The sequence below is a fragment of the Hypanus sabinus genome, unplaced genomic scaffold, assembly GCF_030144855.1.
Source record: "Hypanus sabinus isolate sHypSab1 unplaced genomic scaffold, sHypSab1.hap1 scaffold_276, whole genome shotgun sequence".
NCBI lineage: Eukaryota > Metazoa > Chordata > Chondrichthyes > Myliobatiformes > Dasyatidae > Hypanus > Hypanus sabinus.
The window spans coordinates 544,490-555,450 of NW_026780896.1; the positions used below are offsets into that span (position 1 = coordinate 544,490).

General features: G+C 43.5%; 1 long non-coding RNA gene across 1 annotated transcript; it reads right to left on the reverse strand.

Annotated features, from left to right (window-relative positions):
- Positions 1 to 1,553: 1,553 nt before the first annotated feature.
- Positions 1,554 to 10,690, reverse strand: LOC132388187 (uncharacterized). The gene is made up of 2 exons (XR_009510172.1): positions 5,866 to 10,690; positions 1,554 to 3,478 (listed from the first exon to the last, which is right to left on the reverse strand). It is a non-coding gene; the product is annotated as an uncharacterized LOC132388187 (long non-coding RNA).
- Between the last annotated feature and the right edge of the window lie 271 nt (positions 10,691 to 10,961).

Genomic DNA, 10,961 nt, shown 5'->3' on the forward strand with positions numbered 1-10,961 from the left:
TTGTGACCCACACTGCGCAGCGGGTACGTCACTCAAACCTTCCCGCTCCACCGTCGCATCAGTCTTATCCACAGTTACGACGATGGAGGGATAATCGGTGGCAGACTTCTTAGAGTGTTTGGACTTCTTATTCGCTTTCTTTCTCAGTGGTCAAAACACCCTTTCTCCCCAACAAGTCCTCCATAGCCTCCGCGCACTTTTCCAGGGTAGTTCCAGTTCGCAAAATACATTGCACCCCGCGTTCAACTTTCACCGACCGAAACAGGGCGTTGTCCGAGGCTGGAGAGGCAGCCGCCTTTGCATAACTTCCCGAAGGCCTGCGACTCCCTGTAGACCGGTCCGTCATATTGCTGGTGTGTCTGAATCGAGAATGATACGGTGGTGGTGCTGCTGATAAAGACCTGGAGCGAGTTGAGTAACTGGCCGGAAAAGTTTGTACTCGACGGTACCTTGCTGGCTCAGTGCCAGAAATTCCAACGCCAGGAAAGGCTCCGTTAGTCCCGCAGAACGTCGAGACGTCTCAAACGATGTTTCGGCTCCCACACCGAACGAGAATCCCGACGACAGAGATGGAAGGAGGTTGTCCCGATGTCAGTGGGGGAACGACAGCGTTTGTCTCCGGTTTTTGGAGAGACCCGGCTTCCTGGCTAGATGCCAGCGGCCACAGCAGGGAGCTACGCAGTTCGCAGCCGTCAACAACCCCGTCCAAACTGGCAGAAAAACTCCAAACGAAGCTTCCACACTAAACCAGCCGCTCACGTAGAGACGGTTCAAACCAATTTCCAAGTAAATCACGACCTTAATAAAGCAGTTTTTCCTCGATTTCTCCCAGCGCAATTAGAAGAGATCCACTCTGTGTCTGACCCCGGGTGTGTGTGATGGGACGGTGTGGAGGGAGATTCATTCTGTGTCTGACCCCGGGATTGTGTGATGGGACGGTGTGGAGGGAGATTCACTCTGTGTCTGACCCCGGGAGTGTGTGATGGGACGGTGTGTAGGGAGATACACTCTTTGTGTGACCCCGGGAGTGTGTGATGGAACAGTGTGGAGGGAGATTCACTCTGTATCTGACCCCAGGAGTGTGTGATGGGACAGTGTGGAGGGAAATTCACTCTGTGTCTTACCCCAGGATTGTGTGATGGGACTGTGTGGAACGAGATTCACTCTGTCTCTGACCCCAGGAGTGTGTGATGGGACAGTATGGAGGGAGCTTCACTCTGTGCCTGACCCCGGGAGCGTGTGGAGGGAGAATCACTCTGTGTTTAACGCCAGTATTCCATACCCCATCCCTCTCTTACTCCGGACCTCCGTGGAATCACGGCTGATATTACAGTCGAGTTTAACTGTCTGCGGGGGCAGGAGGGGATCAGTCAGCCACGATGTGGGTTGGGTTGAGCTGTGATCCTGGGCACCCAGACTCTGTCAGTCCGACCTCCCTCAGCCTGGACCTGAGACCCTACTGTGTCAGTGTGAGGAGCTCCGACCCTCTGTTGCAGTGCACGGGGTGCGAGGGCAACAGAAGCCTCAAATAAAACTCAAATAAGTCCGGCACCAGGACTGAAAATTACAGCGGTTTATTGATTTCATCATGACAAATGTAAATTAAACAATGTGTGAGCTTCTGACGTGCAGGAATAAATAAGTTGCCTCCGATTCACTCACAGTCACACACAATTAACTGACCGGCGACAACGAGTCAGCGGTTGAATAATCAGTCCCGTTTCTCACCGTCACTCCGCATCGGGGAGCCGATGATTATAAAATCACACTTCAGGGCCGTGACCGAGATCGCTGCAGATCCAACGTCACTGCTGAGGGATCTGTGAATTTAACATCATTATATCGGCCAAACCGCCGAATGCACCGTCCTCTGCAAAGGGGGCAAAAAGCTTCTCTCCGGAAAAATGCAAACCCCGGGACACTGGTGTCCCAGACTGAGGTACGCCCTGCACCCCTACCACCCCCCCCCCCCCACCTCCCGGGGTCTTCGCGTCCGTGTAATTCCCCGAGGTCCCAGGTGGGGGGAATCTCGAACCTGCACATCAGGTGAATGCAAACCCCGGGACACTGGTGTCCCAGACTGAGGTACGCCTTGCACACCTCCCCGCCCCCCGGGGTCTTCGCGTCCGTGTAATTCCCCGAGGTCCCAGGTGGGGGAATCTCGAACCTGCACATCAGGTAAATGCAAACCCCGGGACACTGGTGTCCCAGAGTGAGGTACGCCCTGCACACCTACCACCCCCCACCCCCGGGCTCTTCGCGTCCGTGTAATTCCCCGAGGTCCCAGGTGGTGGAATCTCGAACCTGCACATCAGGTAAATGCAGCATCCCTGGACAGGAGGCGGAAATGCTGGCTACTAGATTGGAGAATGTATTGCCTTAAAGTATCTCTGTCGATCAGACCAGATTTATTAAAAACCGCTATTTGTCCTTTAATATTAGGAGATTGATGAATATTGTTTATACTCCCTCATCTAGAATTCCAGAATGAGTCAACTCATTGGGTGCCGAGAATGCATTCGATAGAGTTGAACGGCCATACTTAATTACCACGCTTGAGAAATTTAATTTTATTTCCTAATTTATATCTTGGGTTAAATTGATATATTATGCCCCTACGGCTTCGGTACTTACCAATAATATAAGATCTCCTTTTTCTCGGTTATTTCGCGGTACTAGGCAAGGTTATCCTCTTAGCCCATTGCTATTTGACATGGCCCTGGAATCTTTAGCTATTGCTATTCGTGACTCTCCTTCTATATTTGGCGTTTCCCGCGGGAATGTGGTACACAAGTTAACGTTATATGCGGATGATTAGTTATTATATATTTCGAATCCTGACAAATCCAGTCCTGGTTTTATATCCTGCTCGCTCAGTTTAGAAACTTTTCTGGTTACAAACTGAATCTTAATAAGAGTGAACATTTCCCTTTAAAATTGTCAGTTCCAATCTTTTGTCATTTAGCATTTAGATTAGTTACGGATTATTTTACTTACCTCGGTGTTAAAATTACTAAAAAAAAACACAAGGATTTATTTAATGTTAATCTTTTACCTTTAATTGATCAGGTCAAACAATTGCTTACTAGCTGGTCCTTATTGTCTATGTCATTGATTGGCCAAATTAATGCAAAAAAAAAGATTATTTTACCTAAGATTTTAAATCTTTTCCCAGCAGTACCAATCATTATACTTAAATCCTTTTTTGATACTATTGACTCTAAAAGTTCATCTAAAAAATGGCAGAACAAAAATCCTAGGCTAAGTAAAAAATATTTGCAGAAATCCAAAAAGAATGGTGGCTTGGCAGTGCCAAATTTAAGATTTTATTACTGGGCAATTAATATTCAATACTTAATATTCTGTACATAAGAAGTGGATTTGAATGTTGGTCTTCATTGGGTTAATCTTGAACGCAATTCGGCACAAGGATTTTCATTGGCTTCCATCTTAGGGAGCTCACTTCCCTTGGTTCTCTCTAAATTGAATAAACAAATGGTAAACCAGATAATTAAACATACATTCTGAATATGGTTTCAGTTTCAGTTTCGTAAATTCCTTGGCTTGAATAAATTTATATTATCAAATCCTATTATATCTAATTATTTCTTTTAACCCTCTGTCATGGATCAAACCTTTATGGCTTGGAAAATGAAGGGTATAACATTTTTTCGTGATTTAATTTTGGATAACTGTTTCATGTCTTTTGAACAGTAGTCTAATAAATATAATTTGCCGATATCTAAAAAATATTGGATTTGGGCAAATTATATTTATGATTATGAAAATACAGCCAGATATATCTGATAAAATTAAAAATGAATGGGGGAAGGACATTCAACTCTCTGTACCTACAAAGAAATGGGGAATTTTTTTTTACAATTAATTAGGTTTTCTTCTATTTGTGCCAAACAGATGTTGATTCAATTTAAAGTAGTATATAGGGCATATATATCTGAGGATAAGTTAGCCCAATTTTATTCTTATATAAATAAGATCTGGGATAGATGTTATTCTGAGGTAGCTTCTCTAAATCATAAGTTTTGGCCTTGCTCTGTATTGGAACAATTATGAAAAAATATTGTTGATATATTCTCTACAATTTTACACGTAGATTTACAACCTCATCCTATTATTGCAACTTTTGGATTGATTTGTCCTCTGCAGCTTGGCGGATGATTGCATTTGCTATCTTAATGGCTAGAAGACCTATTTTATTGAAATGGAAAGAGACAAATCCTCCAATTACAGCGCAATGGTTTTCTCAAACAATATCTTGTTTAAATTTAGAAAAAAAAATAGAAGTGGTACATTTGACCCCTCGGTTAAATTTGAAGAAACTTGGAGGCCTTTTATTCAACACTTCCATAGAATGTCATTTGATTTCTTCTGATTCCTTTACTTTATCCATTGATTTGAGTAGAGGAGCAGAGTTGACGACATTAATGATTTTATTTGACATAATTGACTAGACCAGCTTAGTTTAGTTTCGTTTCATTTTGGTTCAGTTTAGTTTTTGTTTGATTTCAATTTGTGTTTTTTTTTTCCTTTTTTTCTATTTTGGTTATATTAGGGGTTTGGGAAGTCAATTATATTGGTGCTATTTATATATTTTTTAACATATGTTAATTGCCAACAATGTAATCCCACTCCCTTTGTACTACTAAGAACATTATGAATTGCTTTTGAAAAACTTAATAAAAAGATTGACAAAGAAAGAAAACTAAACAAGCTGCAAGTCAGACTGATATGCCTTATAATCAATCCCTCTCACTTAAAATGACAGTCCACAACAAACAAAACTTAGGGATTCATAACAACGGCTCCTCCCCATTGTGAACTGACTGGTGTGCCAGTAGTTCGGATGACTGAGTGTATCCTTTCCCACATTCTGAGCAGATGAATGGCTTCTCCCCAGTGTGAACTCGGTGATGACTCTGTAGGGTGGATGACCGAGTGAATCCCTTCCCACAGACCAAGCAGGTGAATGGCTTCTCTCCACTGTGGACTCGCTGATGTATCTGCAGGTGGGATAAATAAATGAATCTCTTCCCACAGACTGAGCAGGTGGATGGCTTCTCCCCAGTGTGAACTCGCTCAAGTCTCTGCAGATGAGATGACTGAGTGAATCTCTTCCCACAGACTGAGCAGGTGAACGGCTTCTTCCCAGTATGAACTCGCTGATGTCTCTGTAGGTGAGATGACTGAGTGAATCTTTTCCCACAGACTGAGCAGGTGAACGGCTTCTCCCCAGTGTGAACTCGCTGATGACTCTGTAGGTTGGATAACTGAGTGAATCCCTTCCCACAGTCTGAGCAGGTGAATGGCCTCTCCCCAGTGTGAACTCGCAGGTGTTCAAGTAGGTAGAATGACCGAGTGAATCGTTTCCCACATTCTGAGCAGGTGAATGGCTTCTTCCCAGTGTGAACTCGCTGATGACTCTGAAGGTGGGATGACTGAGTGAATCGTTTCCCACATTCTGAGCAGGTGAACGGCTTCTCCCCGGTATGAACTCGCTGATGTTTCTGTCGGCTGGATGAGTCAATGAATCTCTTCCCACAGACTGCGCAGGGGAACGGCTTCTCCCCATTGTGAATTCGCTGGTGTTTCCATAGGGTTGAAGAGTTACTGAATCTCTTCTCACAGATGGAGCAGGTGAACAGCCGTTCCTTGGTGTGAACTCGCTGGTGAGCCATTAGGTCAGATGACCGAGTGAATACTTTCCCATAAATTCAGCAGATGAACAACATCTGCTCGGTGTGGTGTGAACTGACTGGTGTGTCCACAGGTGGGAAAACCAACTGAATTCTTTATTACACACAAAACAGGAAAATGGCCTTGTCCAGTGTGAACTTGCTGATGTACCTTCAGTTGAGATGACTGAGTGAATCCATTCCCACTGTCTGAGCAGGTGAATGTCCTTTCTCCTGTGTAAAATGACAGGTTTGCTATTTGGGCAAATAACCAAGTGAATTCCTCCCCACAGTCTGAGCAGGAAGGATGGTCGATTGTATCCCTTGCTCCACTTCTAAAATATCTAGACAGAAAGACCAAAACTTGTTTGTGATTCCCGGAGACAAATTCCTTCTCATTTTTAACCTGTGAAAAGATTTACAAAATCCATCAATGGGTGTAGGACAACATTTCAGATGAGATTACTTGAGTTGTCAAGGTTTGATCTGGTATCACACTGTTACAATGAGGTTGAAGCAAAGTTGGACAGAGAAATCATCTTCTGACTGGGCAGAGTGCTGGTATCTGGAATGACCCTGATGCTCTTCCTGTCTCTATAAGAATGGGGCATTTCTACCATCTCCAATCTGTACCTTGGCTCAGTTTGACTCTCTTCATTGGTATTATTCCCTGTTCCTGCTGAGCTGCATGGGTGCCTGGCCGCACAGTAACTGAAACACTCTCACTCTTTTATGTATTATTATCTTAAAGTGCCACAATTTTTAATGCCATATATTCACCTGCTGAGGTGAATTGTTGTTCCGCAGCTGTTAAAAGGACAGTGAATTTTTGTAATATTTCAGGTTCTTGTAGAAAAGTACAACACAGAAACAGGTCCTTTGGGCCATCTGGTTTGTGCTGAACTATTTAAATTGCCCACTCCCATACCTCTACCATCCAGGTACCTATACGAACCTCTTAAATGTTGAGATCGAGCTCGCATGCACCACTTGTGCTGGCTACTCATTCCACACCCAGGCAACTGTCTGTGTGAAGAAGTTTCCCTCGTGTTCCCCTTAACATTTCACCTTTCACCTTAACCCCTGGCCACTTGTTGTAGTCCCACCCCCATCTCAGTGGAGAAAGGCAGCTTGCATTAACTCTATCAATGCCTCTCTATCACAATCAAATCTCCCTCAATCTTCTACATTCCAACGAATAATGCCCTGACCCATTCAATCTTTCCTTATAACTCAAGTCCTCCAGACATGGCAACATCCTTGTGAATTTTCTCTAAAATCTCTGAACCTCTTTTAAATCTTTCCTGTAGGTAGGTGACCAAAACTGCACACAATACTCCAAATTAGGCCTCACCAATGTCTTCTACAAGTGAACATAAAATCCATCTATTGTCACTATTTGGTTCGTGAAGTCCAATGGGCTAAAATATTTTTTCCGTCACTATCTAACTGTCATACCACTTTCCATGAATTAATGACTTGTATTCCTAGGTCCCTTTCCTCTACAACACTCCTCCGTGCCCGACCAGTCACTGTGAAAGACCTCCCTTGGTAGGTCAGACCAAAGTGCAACAACTCACACTGGTCTGCATTAAATTCCATTTTCCATTTCTAAAACCATTTTCCCAGTGGGTTCAGATTGCACTGCAAGCCATGATAGTCTTCCTTGCTGTCCATTACACCACCAGTCTTGGTGTCATCCACAAATTTGCTGATCCAGTTAACCACACTATCATCCAGATTACTGAGATAGATGACAAACAACAACAGATCCAGCACTGATCCCTGTGGCTCACCACTAGTCACATGCCCCCAGTCAGAAAGGCAACCATCAGCTACCACACTCTGGCTTCTCCCAAAGACAGAGTCTCATCCAATTTACTATCTCATCTTGAATGCTGAGTGACTAAACCTTCTTGACCAACTTCTCATATGAGACTTTGTCAAGTGCCTTGCTAAAGTCCATGTAGACAACATCCACTGCCTTGTCTTCAACCACTTTCCTGATAACTTCCTCGAGAGACTCTATAAGATTGGTTAGACATGACCTACTATGCTCAAAGCCATGCTGCCTATCCTTGATCAGTCCACATCTATCCAAATACTTATATATCCGGTTCCTGCACATATGTCACAATGACTTTTCCACTACTGTTGTCAAGCTCACCAATATAAAATTGCCTAGCTTAATTTTAGAGTCTTTCTTGAACAGCTGAACAACATTGGCGTCCTCCAATCCTCCAGTACCTCAGCTGTCACTAAGGATGAGTTAAATATCTGTGCTTGGACCCCGACAATTTCTGCACTTGTCTTCCGCAGGGTCCTAGTGATCAACTTGCCAAGCCCTGGGGATTTATCCATGCTAATTTGCCTTAAGACAGCAAAAACCTCCACCTCTGTAATCTGTACAGGGTCCATGAAGTTGATGCTGCTTTGCCTCACTTCTACAGACTCTGTGTCCATCTCCTGAGTCAATACGGATGCTAAACTACTATTTAAAACCTCCCCCATCTATTTTGTCTCCCGTATAGATTACCATTCTGATCGTCCAGAGTGGGCTTGTTTCTGTTCTGACCTTCTCCATGTTTCTGTGACAGAGAAGCTGGCCACACTTGACTGGAAGGGGAATCTGGTAGGAATGAGGATGGAGCAGCAATGGCTGGAGTTTCTGGGAGCAACTCGGGAGCTGAGTGATAGACACATCCCAAAGAAGTGGAAGCATTGGAAAGGCAGGAGGACACAACCGTGGCTGAAATGAGAAGCCAAAGCCAACATAAACTCCAAAGAGAGGGAAAACAAAAGAGCAGAAACTATTGGGAAGCTTTTAGAAACCAAGAGAAGACGATTGAAAACATTGTCGGATGAGCTCACGGTGTGGAATGATGATATTGTAGCACCCAACAGTCTGAGGCATTGAGAGGAACAAAATACCCTTGGCCTCGATATCTCTTGAAAACCAAGGTTCCCTGTACCAGTTATCTTTCAACTTTCAGTTTTGCAGGCACGTACAAACTCTTCATCATCAAAATTTCACTTCTGAAGTGCTCCCACTCACCAACTAATTATGCTAATTATCATAAATTATCAAATTAGTAAAATTATAAATTAGCAAATTATCATAATTTGCCACGAAACAGCCTGTTCCAATCCACACTTGTCAGATCTTTTCTGACACCTTCAAAGTTGACCTTTCTCCAATTTAGAATCTCCACCCATGGTCCAGACCTCTCTTTTTCCATATTTACTTTCAATCTCTTGGCATTATGATAACTAATTTCTGTCAACAGCCCCGGATCATTTCCTAACAGCTTATTGCATACTTCTACATTGGGAATTCTACTTCCCAATTAAGGACACATTTGACTAGTCTTTTTACGGATGGGAGTCTCAGACAATATATGGAAAATTAAAATCACTTAACATATCACCCTTTGTTTGTTAGCATGGTCTGTGATCACTGGAGAAAGATTTGTTCCTCTGTATCCCTCAGACTGTTGGCTGGAACCATGTCCCAGCAATGGCTACAATATCATAATACATGGTCCATACATGCTGGTTGTGTGGTGGAAAAAAACACAACAGTGTCTCTTTTACCTCAGAGCATTGAGAAGTTTGAAATGGGGACCTAAATCCTAAGAACTTTCTGCAGGGTCACAATTAAGAGCATTGTGACTGGCTGTGTCACTGCCTGGTATGGGGACTGTATTTCCCTATATCGCAGGACTCTGCAGAGAGTGGTGCAGAGAGCCCAGCGCGTCTGTAGACGTGAACTTCTCACTATTCAGGGCTGTAAAGAGGACCTGAAGGGTCATTGTGGATCCCAGTCAACCCAACCACTAACTGCTCCAGCTGCTACCATCTGGGAAATGGTACCGCAGCATAAAAGCCAGGACCAACAGGCTCTGGGACAGCTTCTTCCACCAAGCCATCAGACTGATTAATTCATGCTGATACAACTGTATTTCTATGTTATGTTGACTGTCCTGTTGTACATAATGTTTATTATAAATTACCATAAATTGCATATTGCACATTTAGACAGACACATAATGTAAATATTTCTACTCCTCATATATATGAAGGATATAAGTAATAAAGACAATTCAATTCTGCACCTCCATTATCTGTTCTGTCATTCTGGCTCCCACCCTGCCTGCAACTTTAGTTTAACTCCCCCACTAGCACTTGCAAGCCTTACCACTGGGATATTAGTCCCCTTCTAGTTATGTTCCCCTAACTATTGAACCCCCTAACACACCTTTGACTTCCCTCTGCCAGATAATCCCTCCCCCAACAGTTTCTAAAGTGGCCCACCTGTTGTTCTGTGGGATGGCCTCAAGAGTACTCTGTGATGGCTATTTAACCTCATTCCACTTCCTGACTCTCACCCAGTTTCCTGTGTCCTGCATCTCGGTGTAACACACCTCTCTTTCTGTCATATTTTTCACCTTCTCCGACTCCCGGCTGATCCAGAATTTATCCATTTCAAGTTCCAACTCCTCAAAGTGCAGGGTTACAAGCTGTAGCTGGATGCACATCTTGTAGGTGAGGGCATCAGGGACACTGGAGGTCTCCCCACCTTCCCACCAATGTCCCCTCCAATTTGTAATCACCAGTGTGCACAAAAACCTTGTGCTGTGCAAATTTTTGCCCAGTGACAACAATATGTGCACAGTGAATTTTATATAGAGAGGTGTTCATTTCTACAGCTATCAAGTCACTGTCAACAAGCACTTTGATCTCCTCTGGGTTTCACTGACTTCATCCGCACTCTCACACAACCAATGTAACAGGCCTGTAGCAGTACTGAAGGATTTTCTCGCCAGTGCTTTTGCACACCATATATACATTGGCAGGCAATAGTTTGGGCACCCCAGTCAAAATTTCTGTTATTCTGAATAGTTAACTGAGTGGAAGATGAACTGATCTTCAAAAGTCATAAAGTTAAAGATGAAACATTATTTTCAAAATTTTATGCAAGATTGGTGAATTATTTTTGTTTTTAAAATTTCAGAGTGGAAAAAATATGAAAGGAACACCATGCAAAAGTTTGGGAACCCCAACAGATTTGAGATTTGTCAAATAACCTTTAGCAATGTCTCAGACCTTAATCAGCTTGTCAGGGCTATGGCTTGTTCACAAACTTCGTTAGGAAAAGCCAGGTGTTGCAACTTTCAAAGCTTAAGAAGTACCCTGACTTCACAAACCTTGTCCCAACAATCGTAGCCATGGGCTCCTCTAAACCCCTGCCTAGCACTCTGAAAATTA